This window comes from Hevea brasiliensis, chromosome 12 (assembly GCF_030052815.1).
Source record: "Hevea brasiliensis isolate MT/VB/25A 57/8 chromosome 12, ASM3005281v1, whole genome shotgun sequence".
In the NCBI taxonomy this organism is placed as follows: Eukaryota; Viridiplantae; Streptophyta; class Magnoliopsida; order Malpighiales; family Euphorbiaceae; genus Hevea; species Hevea brasiliensis.
Genome location: NC_079504.1, coordinates 75,399,345 through 75,422,388, shown reverse-complemented (window position 1 = coordinate 75,422,388; position 23,044 = coordinate 75,399,345). Strand labels below are relative to the sequence as shown.

General features: G+C 36.1%; 1 long non-coding RNA gene across 1 annotated transcript; it reads right to left on the bottom strand.

The window, feature by feature from the left end:
• Nucleotides 1-18,585: 18,585 nt before the first annotated feature.
• LOC131171458 (uncharacterized) lies at nucleotides 18,586-20,255 on the bottom strand. Its single transcript, XR_009142126.1, has 3 exons — nucleotides 20,145-20,255; nucleotides 19,346-19,401; nucleotides 18,586-18,785 (listed from the first exon to the last, which is right to left on the bottom strand). It is a non-coding gene; the product is annotated as an uncharacterized LOC131171458 (long non-coding RNA).
• Between the last annotated feature and the right edge of the window lie 2,789 nt (nucleotides 20,256-23,044).

Sequence of the window (23,044 nt, the reverse complement as noted above, 5' to 3'; positions counted from 1 at the left end):
CCTTTGGCGAAACCCTTTCGCTACTAGCCTTGCCTTATAGGTCTCTACCTTTCCATCAGAACCAATTTTCTTCTTGAAAACCCATTTGTTCCCTATAGGTACAATACCTTTAGGTGGGTCAACAAGATCCCAAACTTGATTCTTATACATGGAATCAATCTCGGATTTCATAGCATCAATCCATTTTGAAGAGTCTATATCGATATAGCTTCTTCATAGGTAAGTGGATCATCTCCATGATCTACTTCTTCATGAGTAGACAACTCTTGTTCTTCTTCATGAAGAAAACCATATCTCACCGTGGGTGAGATACCTGGTTGTTCTACGAGGAGCAGTGTAGATGTTTCATCAATGGGTATAGGTTGACTAGATGGATCTATATCCATCGATGCATTGGTTGGTCAGAATTCTCCAATTCTAACTCTATTTGCCTTCCTTTGCCTCCTTCTTGAACAACTGGTGTTCAAGAAATGTGGCATCTCTACTTATCACAACCTTTTGTGAAGTAGGCAAATAAAAATAATATCCAAAACTATCTTTTGGATATCCAACAAATCGACCTTTGTCTGATCTGGTCTCCAATTTATCAGTGTTCAGCTTTTTGATATAAGCTGGACAACCCCAAATCTTAACATGCTTAAGACTTGGTTTTCTTCCATGCCATATCTCATAAGGTGTGGAAGAAAATGATTTTGAGGGAATCCTATTCGAATATATAAAGTGATTCTAATGCAAATCCCCAAAGGAGATTGGCATATCGGTATAGCTCATCATACTACGTACCATATCCAATAAGTACGATTTCTTCTTCGGATACACCATTCATTTGTGGCGTTCTGGAGAGTCGGTGAGAAACAATGCCATGCTCTCTCAAGTATTCATCAAATTCAAGTACTCAAATATTCACCTCCACGATCGATCGAAGAGCTTTAATATTTTTCTGTTTGATTTTCTACTTGATTTAAATTTTTTGAACTTTTCAAAGGATTCATGTTTGTATTTCATCAAATACAAATACCCAAACCTTGATTTATCATCATTAAAGGTAATAAAATAATGAAAGCCCCCTCTAGCCATTTCTTTAAACGGACCACATACATCACTATGTATTAGTTCCAAAATATTTTCAGCTCTTAGCCCTTGTCCAACAAAGGGTGATCTAGTCATTTTGCCTTGAAGGCAAGATTCACAAGTTGGAGTAGGCTCGAGCCCAATGAGGATAGAATCCCCATTTTCTCCAATTTTGCAATCCTATCTTACGCAACATGACATAACCTTAAGTGCCAAATATATTTTGAACTTGAGTTGGTTTTCACCATGGCATTGTATTCTTTTAGATCACTTGCATTCATTTTGTGTTTGTCATTATTATCCAAATAATAAAGACCATCATTCATATAACGAACCAACATATTTATTTCCAAAATAAATTTTGCAAACATCATCTGTCAATTGAAATTCATAGCCATTTCTATTCAACCTAGATATAGATATGATGTTCTTAAAAGCATCAGGTACATATAAAATATTATCCAAACACAAAACATATCCAAACTTGTATTAAGATTTAGATCCTATGGCTAAAGCTTCAGATTGAGCCATTGCCAATCCAGGACTCTAATATCTTGAGAATGCAAGTCACTCTTGTTTGCTAGTTCTGCATATCATTAGAAATGTGAGAAGCGGCACCAGATCTAAAACCCAAGCTGTAGATGAACTATAAGTATCATCGAATCTAAATAACAAGATATGGACATACCTTAGAAGGTGTATCCTTCTTGTCCTTGAGAGAAGCAAGATTCTCTTTGCAGTTTCTTTTAATGTGCCCATCCTTTTGGCTGTGGAAACAATTTCATTTGCCTCCATCAGCTTTAGTCTTCCTTTGATGTTTAGCTATTTTCTTGGAAGGACCAGAATCGAGGTTTCTTTTTCTTATTGCCTTTCTTCTTGTTGGACTTTCCAGTGAAGAAGATGCAACCAAAGCTACCTCTTTTCCTTTATTGCACAGCATATTCTTTTGGGCAATAACCAGCATGTTGAGTAATTCGGCTAAGGTGCATTCTGTTTAGTCATATGGAAATTTGTCACAAAATTCCCAAAAGACTCGGAAGGGATGAAGGATCAAATCCGTTTGTAGTTGGAAATCCATGTTGAAGTCAAGATGTTCCAAGCTGCTCAATCAGAATCATCTTGTGGACATGATCCCCAACATTACATCCCTCGGACATCCTCATACGGAATAAGCTGTTTAGATATCTCATACCTAGCATTCTGCTTTGTGCTCACCATACAACTCTTGTAGGTGAAGGAGGATCTCACTAGCACTCTGCATGTTCTCATGTTGCTTCTGTAACTCATTACTCATGGAAGCAAGCATGTAACACTTAGCTCTCATATCATGCTCCTTCCACTTGTCCAAAGTATCATGTTCCTCTTGTGTGGCCTCTGGAGGTAAGGGACCAGGAACATTTGAATATAGAACATATCCTATATGTTCAAGGTTTAGGACAAGTTTCAAATTTCTTAGCCAATCAGACAGATTAGGTCCTGTCAACCTGTTGTGATCAAGTATGCTTGCAAGGATATTGGATGGTGGTGGTTGTTTTGTGCTCATTTTATCGAGAAAATTAAGCTGAGAAAATAACCAGATTAATTAGTAAATGTATCATGTAATTAACCAAAATGATTATGGTCTTTTAATCAAATTGGTCCTCCCACTAACTTAGCGAATCATACACTTCCAAAGTAGAAAACGGAAATCCTAGTTGGATGGATTTCTAGTGGGTGATTGAATTCTTATAATTCTATTGATCATCCTCAGGTACATCCATTATTGGAATTACAATAAACTATAAGTGAGCAACTCCTTGCCCATCACATCTCATGTGAGGTTCAATCCTTTACTAGCCCCTAATGCTCAAAATCTCGGTACATCCAATATTGACTTATCTTGCATTAGTTAAGTTGATCCCATTGAGCGATAATTATGCAAATAATTTTAATGTCCTCAGTACATCCAATATTGGCCACCAAACCATTTACATATTTACAACATCTCATGCTTAACAATTATTCTTAAGAAAATCTCTTAAATTAATTGCATCTCATGCAACTATTTAAAATTTCTTAAAATAATTGCCCCAATGGAGGGCTTATGTTATAATTACTTTAATTATAGCATTTCCAACTTAATCATTTGTTTGGAAGATTTTATAGCCATCCTAATTACTATTAAGGTCTCACTTTGCACATTATCCATTTAGCATGCATATATCATATAATTGCATACATTCCCATACATCTCATGCATTCATGGATAAGCAGTAAATATGGTATGATCATGGACTTTCTAAGGGATTCAATTCTGAGCCACCAAGAATTGAATCAGGGCATTCCTAGGTGCATTTCATTCATTCATTTTACAAGAGTTGCTGAAGGAGTACATAATCAACACTTGATATTGAATTCCTCCCACTGGTCCCACCAATGCTCTTGACCTCCTTGAACTTCTTGCAATCCAATATTACATAGTAATCCTTGGCATACCAAGGCGAATTTACAAGAACTTAAATAAATGAAATTACAACCCAAAAATATTACAAACTTAATAATACATGCCCAAAATAAATTAAAATAAATTAATTAATTTACAATCCCAAAGAAACATAAAAGAAATAAATCCAATCACATTGGTCTTTTATAGTCCATGATCATCCATCATGCATATTACTATTTAACAATTAAATAAAACATACATACTTTAAATTAAATTGAATATCTCATATTCAACTTAAAAATTCAGATTTGAATATGATTCAAATAAATTTAAAAATTCAGATTTGAATCTCATTCAAACAAATTTAAAAATTCAGATTTGAATCACATTCAAACAACTTCAAAATTTCAGATTTGAATCACATTCAAACATTTTTTAAAAAATCAGATTTGAATCACATTCAAATATTTTTTAAAAAATCAGATCTGAATTTTATTGAATCAATTTTAAAAAATCAGATTTAAATATGATTCAAACAACTTTAAAAATTCAGATTTGAATCACATTCAAACAACTTTTAAAATTCAGATTTGAATCACATTCAAACAATTTTTAAAATTCTGATTTGAATCATAATTTAATTGTGTGATTAAAACAACTAATTAAACACTTTAATTAGTCAAAGAATAGGCCTTAGATCATACAACAATTGCAGAATTAAAAGCCAAACCTTGAACCACCCAAGGAACCATTGTTGCCGCCACCAATGGTGGCTTCACCATGTGTGCCGCCACACCTCATGATCCAACCAGCAATGAACTTTTGATCTCATGATCAAACACACAATTAAATCATATAATCAACAATCTAAATGGCAAATATAGTGGCTCTGATACCAATTGAAGCAACGGAAGCATGAAAAACACAAGATTATACCATTGAATTCAAAAATTTTCACCTAGGGTCACATGCACCATGCAAGATTTATTTTTATCTATTTGATTTCAATGATAAACAACATATTAAAACTCTTTTAATATGTTTTTGGATCTGTATTTGCCATTTAAGATTTTAAAATTAATCAGATTAATTTTAGAACCCTAGATTAAATCAAGAACGATTACACTAACCTGCAGCGTGTCTGCGCCTTTGAGATTCGTCTTCAGGACACCAGATGTTGTCCCTCTAGCTTGTCCACACCAAGAACACCTATGGCAGCCCTTGAACAGATTCTAAAGCCTTTTCTATTAATTAGAAATTCAAGTTCTGCCTTTTAAGAGATTAGAGATGTAAACAGGACACTAGAAACAATTTCTAGTATTCTTAATTCAAGAGATTGATGGCTAATCTCTTTGAATTGATGAGAGAGGCTCAAAGTGGCGTGACATATGAGAGGAGAGGCTGCTGGTTGTGTTTTCTTTTCATAACCCCACTTAAATAGCTAGGTTAACACATTAAACCCTAGCCACATGTCACCTTTTGATTAGCTCTAGGTTTAAGTGACCCAATCACATTGTGCCAAGTGTCAAACCTATATTTAATCTTGATTTTAATCATCTTACATGATTAAAAATATTTGTAAGCTTATGTGTTATGCCATGTGTCACCATCTCATGGTGCCACATGTCACACTGCAAAATGACCAAAATGCCCCTGTGTCTTAATTTTGAGTTCTTAACCCAAAATAATTATTTTCTTCTTCTAATTAATTTATATCAAATATAAATTAATTAATTAATCTCTATTAATTAATTTCTCATCAATTAAATTCATATTTAAACACTTTAAATATAAATTTAATTTATACTACACATCCAATAATCTAGATTTGATTTCAAGTCATGCTAGGGACTTTGCAATTTAATTGCAAACCAAATCTATTTAATTAATCAATTAAACTCTTTAATTAATTAATTAAATCATATTTAAATAGGTGATAACTTGTGTATGTGTGTGACTTACTAGGCTCATCACTAATTGGCAATGAGACATGATATCAACTCTTAATATCATCAGAACTCTTTCTTACCATAAATGATTTCTCTAAATCATTTTATGAACCTCATAGACCATGGTTAACACCTAGCATAGCATGCCATGGCCACCCAATTAGTAATAAGATTTACCTTAAATGAACCTATAATCATATGTTACCATGCACTAGAATCTCTCTGTTACAAAATCCCAACTCAAGCTGGAGTCATGGTTTATGTCAAACTCCATTTGCTATGAATATTATGTTCTCTTTTAATTCCAGTTCTTGATTAAAAGATTTTCTCATCGAAACTCTTTTCTCGAATAAATCTATCTGTCCGGGCCAGGAACTTGAAACATCAAGAACAATTAAATGAACATAGGATTTTATCTCTATTTACTTAGAGGAACAAATTCCATCTTGATCAACACCTACCTCCATATATAACTAGTAGGAGCCAACACATGCCCATATACCCATACATAGTACAAGTATGAAAGCGATATCAAACTCAAACAACCTATATACAAGATAAGCTGTGCTATCTCAGTCTAAAGATTATATGCAGATATGATATATGACAAAACATTGACAAGAGTAAACTCCATGTGCTTGTCATAAGTGTCACTGGTTCGGCCTACTTATCATTTATAAGTGCCTATCATGTTTGTTATATGGCATGAGACTCACCATTCCATCTTATTTATATCTCATATAAATAACTTGGGAACAAACATGAATACAATCTTTCTGGATAAGTCATGTCCTTATTATGAAGTATCCTTGATTGTGAACCTATTTATGATACTTTGTGCTAGAAATATTGTCACTCATATTCTTAACAACTTAAGAATAATATTTCTAACAAAATATCAATGGACCTTTTCTATTACACATAAATATATTATGTAAACGGAAAAGTGGAAATGCCTTTTATTAATAAAAATATGTACAAGATACATACTAAATGATATGCTCTAGGGCATACTACTAACAGTATGCTATGGACCCAGGAAGCACAAAAATGTACCATGACCTGAAACTCCAATACTGGTGGCTAGGTATGAAAAAGGACATAGTTGACTATGTAACTAGATGCTTGACATGTCAGCAAGTCAAAGCAGAACATCAAGTTCCATCAGGTTTGTTACAGCCCATAAACATACCTGAATGGAAGTGGGGCCGAGTCACTATGGACTTTGTCAGTGGTCTACCTCTCACTTAGAAGAAGCATGATGCAGTATGGGTGATTGTGGATAGGTTGACCAAATCAGCACATTTTCTACCAGTCTGAACTGACTACTCACTAGAAAAGCTAGTAGAATTGTACATCAGTGAGATAGTTAGACTACATGGAATTCCACTTTCCATTATATCTGATAGAGACCCGAGGTTTACATCTAGATTTTGTAAGAAATTACAAGAATCCTTGGGCACACAAATCCATTTTAGTACGGCTTTTCATCCTCAGACGGATGGACAGTCAGAAAGAATAATCCAAGTAAATTTTGAAACTCATTGAGTTATTGTAAACAATAAATTGAACTGATAATGATAATAATGATAGTAATAACTGTATATGTGTGATAGGTCCTCGAGGATATGCTGAGAAGTTGTGTTATTGAGTTTGAGGGAAGTTGGGACAGATACCTTCTACTGGCAGAATTTGCATATAATAATAGCTATCAAGCTAGCATACAAATGGCACCCTATGAAGCACTGTATGGGAGAAAATGCAAAACACCTGTATGTTGGGCCAGACCTGATAAAATAGACAGAGGAAAAGGTGAAACTGATAAAGGCCAATTTGAAAATCGCCTCAGACCGACAGAAATCTTATGCTGACTTGAGGAGAAAATACATTGAGTATGAAGTTGGTGAGAAGGTATTTCTCAAAGTATCACCGTGGAAGAAAGTGTTGAGATTCGGGAAAAAGGGAAAATTAAGCCCTAGGTTCATTGGCCCATATGAAGTTATTGAACGTGTGGGACCAGTAGCCTACAGATTAGCCTTACCACCAGAGCTAGACAAGATACATAATGTGTTCCATGTCTCGATGCTCAGAAGATACAGATCAGATCCTTCACATGTCATCTCAGCAGAAGAAATTGTGGTACAACCTGACCTGACATATGAAGAAGAACCAATTAAAATCTTGGCACGAGAGGTAAAAGAGCTCAGAAATAAGACAATTCCACTAGTAAAAATCCTATGGAGACACCACAACACGGAAGAGGCAACATGTGAGAGCGAGGAGACAATGAGACAACAGTTCCCTCAGCTCTTCATATCAGGTAAATTTTGAGGACGAAATTTTTATTTAGAGGGGAAGAGTTGTAACATCCCCATTGCACGTGTTCTGTACGTTCTGTTGCTCCAGTAGTCAAATAACGATCCGAGCAAGTCGGGATGTCCGAACTACATTTCGGTGATGGTGAACAGACATATAATGATGAAATAAATAAAAAGAAAATACAAGAAAAATCAAACAAAAATGAAAGAGAGAAAACGAAGCTAAGTTAAACGAGCCGGCACCACAGCGATGGGTGACCGCAGCGGGAAGGCCGTTGCCAACCCCAGGACGGTAGGGAACCCTCGGAATTTAATTTTGAGACATAAATAAAGATTTATTGAAATGTAACTGACACTAGAAATATCAAAGAAAATTTTAATAGATTAGTACAAAGAAAAATGAAAAATCGAGAAACAGACAAAAATCGGTGTTACCGAAAAATAAGGAAAGTAACCCGAAGTGGGGTATTTTGGTCATTTGACACCTAGTGTTGCCTTTCGACCTCAATATCCATTAAAAATAAATGATATTACACTTTAGAAATGTCATAAAAAATTAAATTATGATACATTATGTAAATTGTGAAAGAAAAGAGGTAAATGTGTAAATAAAGGAACCTTAACCTAATTAAACATTAAACAACTCATAAGTGCTCCACTAACTATATTATAAACTACATAAAATAAGCATTAGTGGGCAGAATTGGGTCATCTTCAACCTTGAGAAAACCTTGTCGAATTGCTCCTCCCAAAAACCTCCATGGCCACCATGCATGAAGCTCTCTCTCTCCACCATCAAGCCATCCTTTCCACTTCTTTCCTTCATTAAAGCTTGCCTATTCACCTTGGGGAAGATATTGGCAACAAGAAAAACCAGATTTGGTGAAGTTTTGATAAGCATAAAAAATTGTAAGTGTCCAAAATCCCTCCCTTGATTTAGTAAAGCTTGTGTTTAGGTTGAGGTGAGTGTTTTGGTGAAGAGAAATAAAATAAATAGTGAGAAATGGACTTGTCCATTTTCAGCAGCCAGGAACCCTTGTTGAGCTTTAGTTATTTTTACTTCTAATGAATGAAAATGAAGGTTGATTGATTCAAATGAAAGTTAGAGTAAGTTTGTGCATAAGTATGTATATGTAGTGTTTAGATTTAAGGTGTGAAATGGAACCTTGAAGCCTTGAGCAAACTGCCATGTTTGGCAGCCCCTAATAGCATGAATTTGTGTGTGAATATATGGTTATTAAAGATATATGTTAATGTCAATTTGTGGGCAGCAAGTGTAAGTGATGTTGAAGTATATGTGTAATATTAACATTGAAGTATGTTGAATTTTGGTGGAAGTGAATGTTGAACTTAATGATGGATTGTGTGCATTGAGCACTTGAACATTCTGCCCAGAATTGTTGCTGAAATTGTGTACAATATATGTATAGAAGTGTTGTTGATTGAATATTGTAGTAATGAGGAGGAGGAGGAACATTAAATTGGAAGTGTATGAGCTTTGTGCAGGTTGTGTATTGAAGGCAGCACCTAAATGAGGCCATAAGTGCCAAACTATGAACCCAATTTGTATGAGGCCAACATGGGGTGAAACTAGACACCAAATAGGCCAACTTTCATGTTGAAAGGTTGCCAAAATTCTGCCTAGAAATTGACCTTAAAAAGTGACCAAATCCGGATTAGTGCATTTGAGGCCTGAAAACTGACCATTTGGGCAGCAGTTAGTGTTTAGGCCAGAACTCACTCAAAATAGGTCCAATTGATCTGAAATTTTGACCATGAATAGTTAAGACCTATATATACAAGTCTTATGAAGACACCAAATCCCATAAATGACCAGAACCAAGTCAAATGGCTTGCACAAATTCGGGCACAAAAACTGCCGAACCAAAAGTGGCCTAAAAATTGACCAAATTGTGCACTAAAAGTGCAATCTGTACAGCTTTAGCAAATTGACCATATCTTGGTCTACACAACTCGGAATGACCTGACATTTTTCCCCGCGTGCAATAAGACATAGAGGTACAATTTTGCTTATTTGACCAGAAGCTAAAAACCAAGGGAAATAGGACTTTAAGCTTGACCAATCTAGCACACAAAATTTGAGAATGTGACATTTTGCATACAATGATGCTTGAACCATTTTGGCAATGAATGCCAACTTGTAAAAATGGTAAATTGCACTATATTGGAAGCATATTGAGATTTAAATTGTGACATATTGATGCTAGAAACAACTTATCCATGTTACCTAAAAAGGTCAACACATGCATTGACTTGTGAATTATATAATAGTTAGTAAACTCCAAAGATTGAAGAATTAAACAATTAAATTATAATGTGCCCTAGTTTGCCTAGTATGGATAGGTTGGCATGCCAATAGGTTTGTGACAGCTATTCTGTAAATGGTTTCATGCCATACTGTGTTTTTACGGCTTATTATGCCGCACTGTGACTTTAATAGCATACGGCTATACATATTGTGTATTTATTTTTGGCTTATCGCCAGATTGACTGTATGGCTTTTTAGCCATGCTATTTGCACACCGGGAGACACTTTGTGACCGATGGTGTAACGGCCCGAGGTACTAGGTACCCAGTGCTAGTATATTCGTTTATCCAGTCTGGTCAGTATATAGGCTACACGGGCAGTAATTCAAGTACTATTAAAAATCCAAATACATAAATTCAGTCTTCTGACATACAACACTACCAAAATTAGCAGATATTGAAATGTTAGCAAATAAAGGTAGAATCAACAATTGTGAAGAACACCGATGCCATAAATTTATTTACTTTATTTTAGTGTATATTTCTTTATATTTGGCACCACTAAGCAAAATTGCTTAGAGCGTTGCTTTTGTAACGCGTAGGTATTGGAGACACAGCTAGGGAGCCCAACAGACCTACTATCGGGTGAGACATTAGATCTGCACAGGAGTCCACAGTCATCTACACTGCATTACATACATGGTAGGACTTAGGATAACCTGTATTTTGTACTTTTGTTGTATTTTTGAAATTTGGTCTTGTATTTTGTAATATTATGAAAGCTCTAAAGTTTGTAATATTTTGTACATATTAAATAACATGGAAATTTTCTGTATATATTTAAATTATTATGGACTGTATTATGGAACTGTTTAATGACTGTAAAAATCTATAGACTTTATTGAGAAATAGAGACTGTGAAATATTTGAAAATTTGATACTATCATATTAAACTGTTTTCAACAGGTTTGGAAGGACAGTTTGTCCGAAATACAGATGGCACCTTGCCAAATTTTTATTACCAGTCTTAAAACACTGACTTTATTAAAGTGTGAAAATAGAACCAGTATGCTATAAATAACACATAAACACTTCTTAAAATCAAATTGAGTTTAGAAAATGTGATATTCATAGACTAGGTGCTCCGGCACGCCACGTAGCACGCTTTGCTCGGCTATTCTGTAGACGGGTGAGGGGTGTTACATGGCAAGTGAAGCCAATACTGGTAGAACAAATTAAAGCAGTTGCACAAAAGGATGATAAGTATGTGAAGTTGATGGAAGAGGCTCGGGATGGCAAGAAACCAGAATTATAAGTAAATGATGAGGGCTTATTGTTATATAAGGGCAGAATGTGCATTCCTGAGAATGTTGAACTGAGGCAGACCATTTTAAAGGAAGCACAAGATTCACCTTTTGCAATGCACCCCGGTGGAACCAAAATGTCACGACCCAACCTATGGGCCGGACCGGCACTAGGACCTGGGCCAGCTTAAAGCCCCCGAGGCCCGTAGTAAGCCTAACTATTCCTCAAATCCATAACCAGGCCCACAATTTAGGCCCAATATGCACATAACATAATTTAAATTAAACTGTTAAAATTATATTTCGGGCCAACTTAGCCCAGAAATTATCAGAAATAAAAATTAGGGGAGCCCAGCTCAACCCTGTTACCTCATTTATAACCATTTAAAACTCATATAATTTTTCTTTTCATTTATTAATATAAAAACTTGAATTCATACAGTCCCTGACAGGCTTAATGCTACTACTAGCACATGCGGAGTCCTAAATTACAAATTTAGAGAATAATAATAGAATTAAATAATCGACGTTAAACCTGCGAGGAAGAAAACAGGTTGCTCTGTAAAATAACTCCTCCTGTGGCCTGGAAAAATATTGAACAGGAGTGAGCGTTCGACTCAGAGAGTAAAATATCAATTTTAACCATAATCTCTATAACTATCTAAAACTAATGCACCCTGTAGAGTGAAATGCAACATCAACAACATTTTCACATCATAACATCAAAAAGTAATTTGGAGCACTCACGCACCCTGTATCATCAATCATAATATATGGGAGCTGATCCCCTATACAGCTCTCTTAAATCCAACCTGGTGCCAGCGAAGAACTCAGCTCGGACTTCCACTTAAATACCAAATCGGGGTCAAAAGCCGTGTCTACCCCGAAGGACCGGGTCCCAGCGAAGAACTCAAGCCGTGTCTACCCGTCCTATCCATAGTCCACACCACATCACACGCACGCCAACGCACGCACACTACTCCAAATTACCACAACAACATACATGGCACTTTAACATTTATCAATGCATCATAAATCGTGCCTAGAGTTTAACTACATAAATATATGCATATAAGTGATGCATGGGCATGCTGAACATATAATAATATCGAAATTACAATTAAAATTAATATTTTACTCACGATTACACGATGACTATTGTGGTCTTGGATGCGAGAAAATAGTGACCTCGATCACCTAATAATTAAATTATAAATTTATTAGTACTAAGTTAACATAAAAATCTAAAGAGGCAATAGACGGCCTAATTCATGCGAAAATCCAGTGAGTCTCCCTATACAGGACCTACCCAACTGCAAAAATGCTCAAATAACACTTCTAAATTCTCAATTCCCACAATCATATCTCATCAATATCACATGGCCCCTCACAGGCCCTCCAAATCGACAATACTCAAAATCTTAAAAATTACGTTTTAGTCCCTATAATTGACAATTTTCAAAAATCCACTCAAACAAGCTCTAAAAATTCTAAAATTTTGCCCCGCGGTCCTTAATAATATTATAAGGCTATTGCAAAATGAATTGTAATTTTCTAGTCACCCATGAATATTTTATTCAAGAATTTTACTCAATTCCATAAGTTTCCAACAGCTAACATATTATTAATTCAACCCAATTTAATATTCACATATTTAAACCTCCATCCTCAAGCTTCAACCAATCATATAAAATTTAAACATCTTAATTTCAAACAATCTTATATGCCTATATGCTAAAAATTTAACTAAAATCCATCCATATTTCTCAAAAATATTCTACGATCACCCAAAAATTCAACTAACACCATAGAATATCTCCAAACAATTTTACTTTCATCATATATTTTTCTTAGAATTTTTCTCCAATTTTTCCTGTTTAAGAAACACTGTATTTATACTCTACAGACAGAGAAATAATAAAAATTGTCTTACCCGAAGTTTATCTGTGTCTCAAAAATTCCGAAAATTTATGAGGAAGCCTCTGGAAGTTGAACCATCTTCATAGCTCGCCGGACCACACGCACCACCGCCAAGACGGTGGCGGCCGCCGGTCGCCGGCGATATTTGCCGAATCTGATCATACCACCATGTTCCTCTCCTCTTCCTCAATCCATATGTGGTCTCGGATCGTCGATCCAACGGTCGGATCGTCGTAGATCTGACGAAAAAGCTTGAAAAATCCGAAACTTCTCTCCTCCATATCTCCCTCATCCGACCTCAATTTGCTTCAAAATTGGTGTCAAAAGAAAGCTCTCGGAACAAGCTTTCTAACGCCACCGGAATCGCCTCGATCGGACGTCGACGGCCGAATCGCTTGAAAGCGCGCCTTGTGCGCGCATTTTCTCTCCTCTCCCTCTCGTGCCGCCGTTTCTGGTGGTCGCCGGAGGGTCGCCGGCCGGTGGGGAGCTGCTTGGGACGTCGCCGGCCGGTCACCGGAGAAAGGAAGAAGAAGAAGAAAGGGAAGGAGAGGGAAAGAAGAGAAATGGGGGGGGGGGGGTTTCCTCCTCCCGATTTTTTAAACTTTTTTTTTTTTTAATTAAAAGGCATTGTGATGGGAAACCCACTGTCACACGCCAATCCCATTTTTCAATTTTTTTTTTTTTTTTTTTTTGGGTTGTTACATTCTTCCCCCCTTCAGAAAAATTCGTCCTCGAATTTTCGAATAAGCCAGAGATATGGAAAAGAAGATTATCAGAACAAGTGCAATCATTACTCCTCCAGCTATGCAGAGATTGGTAAAACATTTATTCTTCAAACTCTTTGTACATTATATATGACATTCTATTACTCTCTTATTCTACTATGGTGTCCTATTTGTCTTCATCTCTATCTAGAGATGCTCTTATCTCTTGGCTATTCATTGACCATTCTTCTGACATTTCAAGCATTCGCTATATCTCACTGTTCTTGACTTGACTTGATGTCTCATAACTTCAATCAACTTTAGTGCTTACCTCACTTTTATTACGCCCCAACATGTCTCTTGGTGACTTCAGTCATCATTCCTTTGTTTTAATAATCTCTGTTTTCCCCAATGACATAACTTATGTTCCTTATTCCATGATATCCTATGAGTAGCTTTCCTGTAGCACCTAATCTAGGCATCTTGTTCGAGATCTTCACTCTTCTTATGACTTCAGTGGTTAATACCTATAAATCTTCTCACTCCCATTATACTTTAAATTTTTAATCTCTCATGTGTCATTACTAAGGTACTTAGACCAACCTTTGTCCATCTTATGTAACTAGTCAGGTAGAGTCCCCTCCAAGGGCCAAGTGTATCATTTATCAATATTGGAAAGTAAATTGGGTCTCTCCTTCTAGGTAACAAAAGTGTTTATATTCTCTGACAACTCAATCCATGCGACTTTATCAATTCTCACTCCTTCTCTGGAATGGAAATATCCAGACTTCTTCCTTTAACTTCTTAGTATGTGGCCTACTTCTGACACATTGGCACTCAGATCGAGGCTCTACTACTCCTTTAATCTATCATCTCATAATAACTTATTTTAAACATCCCTTAGTGTGTTCCTAGCATACCTATTGCTCCTTATCCTCATCATTATAACTGGCTCTATCGAGCTTTCTTCCTGTCCTTTGCATCTTATCCACTTCCCTTTTCCTGTTTCTACTATTGTTGATATCTTTCCAACCTACTGTACTTATTCTTTAACCTTTGTTTTCTCTCGTCCTTATACATTTTCCTTCAAGGATGTCCATTCCATCATCAACTTTAACTTTCATGTTATTACTTAGTCTTATCTTGATTACTAATTCCATTACTTCGAGAATTTTAACCTTATGGCTTACTCTTGCCAGCACATTCTTCACCTTTTGTAACACTCATAATTAACCACAGAAAATTTTTCTTGTATCCCCTTTTTCCAGCTTAACTATCAGAACATTATCATTCCCTACCAGCCTTAGTAGGAAATTGTTTATCCTGGATGGATATGAGCCCCTGAAACTATAAGTTTCATCTGAACTAACACTGCTGTGGGAAATGTGTGCCATGCCTTAATTCTAAACAAAATACTTTATATGTTCATTCTCCTTAATATAATCACATATACTGCCTATAGCTTTCTAAACTTCAACCTCAAATTACCCATCAGCAACAATTTCATATATTGAAACTCATCCATAAATAGTACTTCATCTAGCTCATAGTTTAAAATAGTCGCAAGCCTTAGTAGCTAACTCAATTTAACTCCTGCCATTACTCTGATCGTCCTTTCATACTTAACATTAGGTATGCACTTACTGTCATTCTCATATCACGAAATTGTATATGAATTGGTGCCTATCAAAATCTCAAATAACTAGGTCTCCTTGCCTCAGTCTCTGCTCCTTATATAACGCTCTGGAATCAAAAACACGAGCTAAACTTGAAAAGAAAGAAAAATATCCTCTATATTCAACTACGCCCGATTGTCCATATAATAATGTTTAACCTATGTTTCTTAGTTTTTCTCTTCAAATTTCATCATCTCCTAGCACAATTGTGCTCTACTTATAAGGTATCATCTGCATGAACCCTTTACTATACCATCGTCCTTCCTGACATAATATTTTATAATTTATTAACTTTACTTATACTCGACCTATGATTCATATCTATCATCGTTTATATTGTGCCCTTAACCCTTGTTGAATCCTGAAAGATTTCTCTCGCTAACAGATTCTTCAAACACTAATTCCACCCTTATCTATAGTCATTAATTTGATCCTTAAACTTTCTAGTGATTTATTACCATCCATACTTGTCACTTTTTATTCTACCCCTCATCGTTGCTCTGCGTTATTGCGTCCTGCAAAGTGATTACATTGATCACACTAAAAATGTTTGCCTGACATTCATAACGAACCTCTAACTACCTTCTCACTATCTCAAAAGTCTAACCTAAAACCTATGTGTCATTATCTATCATTCTTTTCCTCTCATCATACCTATTTGATCCCTTAGACTGACTTTTATTCAACTTACTGCTTACTAACTTCTCTTTCTCTACCTATTTAGGTAGTCCGCAATACCATTGCACACCTTCTAACATTTACTCATTATTATTGTATTCCATACCTCCATCACTTTTCTCACTAATGTGGTCCCATTTTGGGTTTTCCATCCTTGTCATTCTCCTTGCCAAGAATAACACTTAGCCTACCCTATATCTTAACTTTGTTCCTTTTATTATGCACTCTTTAGGTTGTCCTTTCATTTATTTCCTTTGTCTTACCCAAAATAGAACTTGACTATTCTATCCCTGATTCCATTCTTCTTCCTAACATAATAGCTGTATTTGCTAACTATATCTTTCAGAGTCTTTATCGCGTTATCATATGTCTGTGCTACTCAGATTTGGTCCTTTGACCACTCTAGCTAGTACTTCCACTAGCATTTAGATTATATTGCATCTGCAATCAATTGTCCAAACTTTCATTCTGCACTTTCTTTATCCATTGGCCTTATGTGATTTATCTTCGCTAATTTATTACTCTTAACACTATTATAATTAGATTATACTATTGTTTTGAATAATTTGAAATTAGAAAGGAACTCAGCAAATTACAGTCATACTTTTATTGTATGATCTCTATTCTTATCCTTTAGCTTACATAATACCCTTACCACCTCGAGAACTGATTCTGTAGTAATTTTATTTATTTGTTATTATTATTATTATCCATGTTTACTCAATTAGCCAAAACTTAAGGTTCCGGGCACCCAAACTCGTCAACCAATTCAAAGGATTTACATCTATCGTGATCTGATTATATATGATTCCTATAATAGAACTTGCATCCTCCGCAGGATACCTGTGCCAACTTCTCTCTACCACACTCTACAGTCCCATCCAGTACTATTTTGTTGGTCACCATTATTAGTAATAACTTTCGATCCCTTCTGAAAAGATAGGACTATACCCTAACTTGCTGCAACAAAGATACTACATTTACCACCTTACCCAAAACCATGTCAAATTAATGACTCTCCTATCATATTATAGCTCTGTGAATCATCAATTCATAGTTTTGACTTTCCCTAGGTAGTAGGGTTGTACTTTATTTCATACTGATACACACAAGGTATACTATTCTCACTAAGTTCTAACCAAATGTTTGTCATACTGCAAAAACCATCCAAAATTCCATACTGAATACTAGATAATCTCACTCTATAGGTGTCACCTTTACTTTGCAACTAATCCGAAACCTCTGGTCTGATGGCAATTCTTATTGTAACTCTAGCTCATGCTAGGGTAACTGAGTCACTGACTCTAGTTACCACCCAACTGTGACCTTTCAATATTCTAACTCTAGACTCTTAACCAGGAGTTCCCAACTCCTCTGCAGATATAAAACTCTGTTCTGGCATAACTGTACCAAAACAGAAGCCATCTGCAAACACCCTCATTATGGAGCACCACGGGGATGCACGCAGCTCTACACAATAATCCCATGTCGGTACTGTAATCTGCAGCTTACAGAGCAGACATCGAGAACATTGTATAGTTACTACGATGCGTCCGGACCGATTAGGCCTCCTAATTTCTTATCTCTCTCGAATCTTCTATTATCATAAACTCATTCTGACTGGGTCATCCACTGATGACATGCTAGCAGTGGTATCCTCATCCTTATCTAGGGCAACTGTACTTTCAAGACTCACCTTTATGTACTCGTGCCTTGCACAAAATGGGCACACCATTTAAACCCATACAGATAGAAACATAGCATTTTTTGGAGTACGTATCCTCATGATAGACCTCACATGTCTACTAACTCTATTTCACATTTCTGTGTACTCCACGAAAATCAAGACACTAATTGAGGCACTTTTATATTTCCCGAGGTATAACGCAGAATCTAGAAACAAAGAATTACAGAAAAGACAAAACAGAATCCTATACTTCGCATGTAACATCCTAACAAGACTCTTTTTTACACTCCCAATTATATTATTTCCCATGAATCTAGAGCCTAAGCTCTGATACCACATTTGTCACGACCCAACCTATGGGCCGGACCGGCACTAGGACCTGGGCCAGCTTAAAGCCCCCGAGGCCCGTAGTAAGCCTAACTATTCCTCAAATCCATAACCAGGCCCACAATTTAGGCCCAATATGCACATAACATAATTTAAATTAAACTGTTAAAATTATATTTCGGGCCAACTTAGCCCATAAATTATCAGAAATAAAAATTAGGGGAGCCCAGCTCAACCCTGTTACCTCATTTATAACCATTTAAAACTCATATAATTTTTCTTTTCATTTATTAATACAAAAACTTGAATTCATACAGTCCCTGACAGGCTTAATGCTACTACTAGCACATGCGGAGTCCTAAATTACAAATTTAGAGAATAATAATAGAATTAAATAATCGACGTTAAACCTGCGAGGAAGAAAACAGGTTGCTCTGTAAAATAACTCCTCCTGTGGCCTGGAAAAATATTGAACAGGAGTGAGCGTTCGACTTAGAGAGTAAAATATCAATTTTAACCATAATCTCTATAACTATCTAAAACTAATGCACCCTGTAGAGTGAAATGCAACATCAACAACATTTTCACATCATAACATCAAAAAGTAATTTGGAGCACTCACGCACCCTGTATCATCAATCATAATATATGGGAGCTGATCCCCTATACAGCTCTCTTAAATCCAACCTGGTGCCAGCGAAGAACTCAGCTCGGACTTCCACTTAAATACCAAATCGGGGTCCCAGCGAAGAACTCAAGCCGTGTCTACCCCGAAGGACCGGGTCCCAGCGAAGAACTCAAGCCGTGTCTACCCGTCTTATCCATAGTCCACACCACATCACACGCACGCACACTGCTCCAAATTACCACAACACATACATGGCACTTTAACATTTATCAATGCATCATAAATCGTGCCTAGAGTTTAACTACATAAATATATGCATATAAGTGATGCATGGGCATGCTGAACATATAATAATATCGAAATTACAATTAAAATTAATATTTTACTCACAGTACACCGATGACTATTGTGGCTGCTGGATGCAGAAAATAGCTGACCTCGATCACCTAATAATTAAATTATAAATTTATTAGTACTAAGTTAACATAAAAATCTAAAGAGGCAATAGACAGCCTAATTCATGCCGAAAATCCGGCAGAGTCTCCCCTATACCTGGGACCTACCCAACCTGCAAAAATGCTCAAATAACACTTCTAAATTCTCAATTCCCACAATCATATCTCATCAATATCACATGGCCCCTCCTGGGCCCTCCAAATCAGACAATACTCAAAATCTTAAAAATTACGTTTTAGTCCCTATAATTGACATTTTTCAAAAATCCACTCAAACAAGCTCTAAAAATTCTAAAATTTTGCCCCGCGGTCCTTAATAATATTATAAGGCTATTGCAAAATGAATTGTAATTTTCTAGTCACCCATGAATATTTTATTCAAGAATTTTACTCAATTCCATAAGTTTCCAACAGCTAACATATTATTAATTCAACCCAATTTAATATTCACATATTTAAACCTCCATCCTCAAGCTTCAACCAATCATATAAAATTTAAACATCTTAATTTCAAACAATCTTATATGCCTATATGCTTAAAATTTAACTAAAATCCATCCATATTTCTCAAAAATATTCTACGATCACCCAAAAATTCAACTAACACCATAGAATATCTCCAAATAATTTTACTTTCATCATATATTTTTCTTAGAATTTTTCTCCAATTTTTCCTGTTTAAGAAACACTGTATTTATACTCTACAGATAGAGAAATAATAAAAATTGTCTTACCCGAAGTTTATCTGTGTCTCAAAAATTCCGAAAATTTATGAGGAAGCCTCTGGAAGTTGAACCATCTTCATAGCTCGCCGGACCACCGCCGGCACCACCGCATGCGGTGGCGATCGCCGGCGACATTTGCCGGATCTAATCATACCACCATATTCCTCTCCTCTTCCTCAATCCATATGTGGTCTCGGATCGTCGATCCAACGGTCGGATCGTCGTAGATCTGACGAAAAAGCTTGAAAAATCCGAAACTTCTCTCCTCCATATCTCACTCATCCGACCTCCATTTGCTTCAAAATTGGTGTCAAAAGAAAGCTCTCGGAACAAGCTTTCCAACGCCACCGGAATCGCCTCGATCGGACGTCGGACGAAGCCGGAATCGCGCCGGAAAGCCGCTGCCCACTATGCGCGTTTTCTCTCTCCTCTCCCTCTCTTGCCGCTTCGGTGGTCACGGTGGTCGCCGAGGGTCGCCGCGGTGGGAGCTGCTGGGGCGTCGCCGCCTGGCCGGAGAAAGGAAGAAGAAGAAGAAAGGGAAGGAGAGGGAAAGAAGAGAAATGGGGGAGGGGGGGTTTTCCTCCTCCCGATTTTTGAAACTTTTTTTTTTTTTTTTTAATAAAAGGCTGCTTTCCCAAACCCACTGTCACACGCCAATCCCAATTTTCAAATTTTTTTTTTTTTTTTGGGTTGTTACACAAAATGTGCAGTAGTGTGAAAGAGAACTATTGGTGGAGAGGAATGAAGAAAGTCATTGCAGAAAATGTTACCAAATGCCTAACTTGTCAGCAAGTAAAGGCAGAACACCAAATGCCTGCAGGGTTGCTACAGCAGTTGCCAATTCCCGAGTGGAAATGGGAAAGAATCACTATGGATTTCATGATAGGACTTCCATGTACACAAAAGAATCATGATGCAATTTGGGTTATTATTGATAGATTGACCAAGTCTGCACACTTTTTGCCAGTGAGGATGGATTACAGCCTGGAAAAATTGGCCAAACTGTACATTGATGAAGTAGTGAGGTTGCATGGAGTGCCAGTGTCTATTGTGTCTGATAGAGATCCTAGGTTCACTTTTAGATTCTGGGGTAGTCTCCAAAAAGCCTTAGGGACTAGATTGAACTTCAATACAACATTCCATCCACAGACAGATAGCCAGTCTGAAAGGATTATTTAGATTTTGGAGGATATGCTTCGAGCTTGTGTGATTGACTTTGAAGGGAGTTGGGACACACACTTGCCTTTAATTGAATTTGCCTAAAACAACTGTCACACCCTACCCCTCTGTAAGGCATAACATGATCCCGTAATATACCTAATGAATTACCAACTTTGTCTACTGATAACCCAATAAATACGCTACAAGGGATTTTAAAACTTTTCTTACTTCTTTTTTACAGTGGTGAGCACTATTTACAAGTGTTAATTTATTTTCTTTTTGAACTGAAGGGAACGAGCTAACACATTTGAATTATTAGGAATTTCTGTAAAAATGTTAGCGGAGCACCCTCTGTATTTTGAATAAAATAGTTCTTCAAAAACCTGTAAAAAGCACTTCAAATATATTTCTCAATCTCAAACTCCAAAATTTAATCAACACAATATATTTATCAACTCAAATCCACAATAACTTTTCAATATTTCCAAAGGATGAGATAAAAGAAATATAGTACAAATTTTACAAGTCAAAATAACTCATAATTATTTTACAACTTCAATGTACAATTTTAATTTATAGCTGCTCAAAACCAAGAATAATATATACATACAGTGAACATACATTATAGTACAAAATGCAAAATGTGGTATACTCAATATACCCGATGATCTCTCACTGAATGCATTAGGAGTCTAATCTGCTGCCCTGTCCGTCTGTCTACCTGCAACAGCAATGAAAAGCTATCGCTGAGACAATGTCTCAGAGGTGCACAACTTTAACTAAATACAACTTTAAATCACAAATCATAAGTCATATAAATAGTGGATACTTAAACCATAGTTAAATTCAAGACAATGAATGTCATAAAGAATTTGAACTCCATTTCACAATATCACAATAGATCTCAATAGTCAAAACATGGTTAAATTCAAAAGACAGTGAATGTCAATAAGAATTTAAACTCCATTTTACAAATTATCAAAGCTCATAATAACACAATTTAGTCAAATAATTTAAGAACACAGTGTTGCCAATTCATACACAACTTAAGCCATGACACAATTTTCCGATCAATGCCGCGTTGTACACCATGACAAAGCAATCTACAACCCCACTAATCGAAATCAATGAGGGAGGTGGCAAGCTAGCTAATGAGTACTCATCCGATCTACAACCTCAACTGGTAAACCAGAGAGGGAGGAAAATAAACGATCTCAACCCCATAAATGGAGGAGGAATAATGTGATATTGTCATGCTAAGTGTGAACACAAAATCAATTCCAAACATTTTATTCAAATGATTTGTGAGAATCCAATAAATTTCCAAAGTCATAATTTCATTCACAAAATGGCAACACAATTCATAATTAACTTCAATTCTCACAAATCACACTAAATAAATTTTTCCACAGTTTCAAACCATTTACAATGCTTTTCAAGCAATAAGTATCCATTCAAACACATTTCCATAATTAAAAACAATAATATACAAATAGTCGTTATTTATTTCAATTGAAAAATTCAAAAGAAATAACTGTTGTGCACAAACCTCTGATAACTGTCTCCTGGCCTTGACTTAGTGTTTCCTTCCCTTTCCCTGAGTTTTTGCTAACTGAGAAACACAATTTGAAGTGTTTCAGTACTCATTTAAACTGTCTCTAACAGTAATGCTTGATAATTAATTCACTGAATTCTATTATTTTCTTAGTCAACCTAATATGTCGACCCTCGATGCATTCTAGGTAAAT